At 53.2% G+C, this 699-nt stretch overlaps 1 protein-coding gene across 2 annotated transcripts in view; it reads right to left on the minus strand.

The window, feature by feature from the left end:
• SLC7A1 (solute carrier family 7 member 1) overlaps positions 1-382 on the minus strand; it is a 59597-nt gene extending 59215 nt beyond the window's left edge. Inside the window, exon 1 of one of the 2 annotated variants that reach the window (XM_056561846.1) lies at positions 80-382. The gene's annotated coding sequence lies outside the window, so the exon portion shown is untranslated. The remainder of the gene's footprint in view (positions 1-79) is intronic. The other variant, XM_056561848.1, reaches the window with a different exon arrangement.
• Between the last annotated feature and the right edge of the window lie 317 nt (positions 383-699).

Below are 699 nucleotides of genomic sequence, written 5' to 3' on the forward strand. Positions count from 1 at the left end.
TACATTGTATCTGAGCGGAGGGCTACATTCTACAAGGTCATATAGAGAGAGATATATATACATGGCGGTGAGTACTCACCAGGGTGGGCAGTGTGCGGCTCTCTCCCGGGCACGGTGTTCCCTCACACGAGGTCGGTGTGCAGTGATGGGCGGTATGGCAGCAGCGTGCTTACACCGGCTCTCGCCACTCCTTGTCAATATTACATCAGCCGCCGCCTACCCCTCCTCTTTCCGTCCTCCCTCCTTCCCCTGTGTTGTCTGCCAAGAGGAGCCCGAGAGCTGAAGGGGGCTATGCTAAGGCTAGTACATGCCCACCTCTCCTTCTCTGTCCCGCCTGGGGTTATCGTTACTATACTATTACTGTATTGTTGTACTATACTGTTATGGTGATGGTCAAGGCCTGATCTATGACGTTGCTTACATCCGGGTCCTCAGGGTACAGAGAGGTGACTCATACAAGTATTACTGGAATGGAGGGAAGAGAGTAGGGCTGGGGCTCTGGGCTATAACTGGGGAGACACCAGGGGTTAAATCCTGGGGGAAAAAGAGTGGGAACTCGCCCAAGATTCTCACTCAAGGGCTGGTCCTGCAGAACTCCTACTAATGGGACCGGTGTTCCTGCTGTGGAAAAAGTGCAGGAACCCTATTCCCGTGCATTCTAGCAAGACTTGAGCCCTGGGAGAAACCAAGTCTGAGAAG

This window comes from Hyla sarda, chromosome 2 (assembly GCF_029499605.1).
Source record: "Hyla sarda isolate aHylSar1 chromosome 2, aHylSar1.hap1, whole genome shotgun sequence".
NCBI classification, from domain to species: domain Eukaryota; kingdom Metazoa; phylum Chordata; class Amphibia; order Anura; family Hylidae; genus Hyla; species Hyla sarda.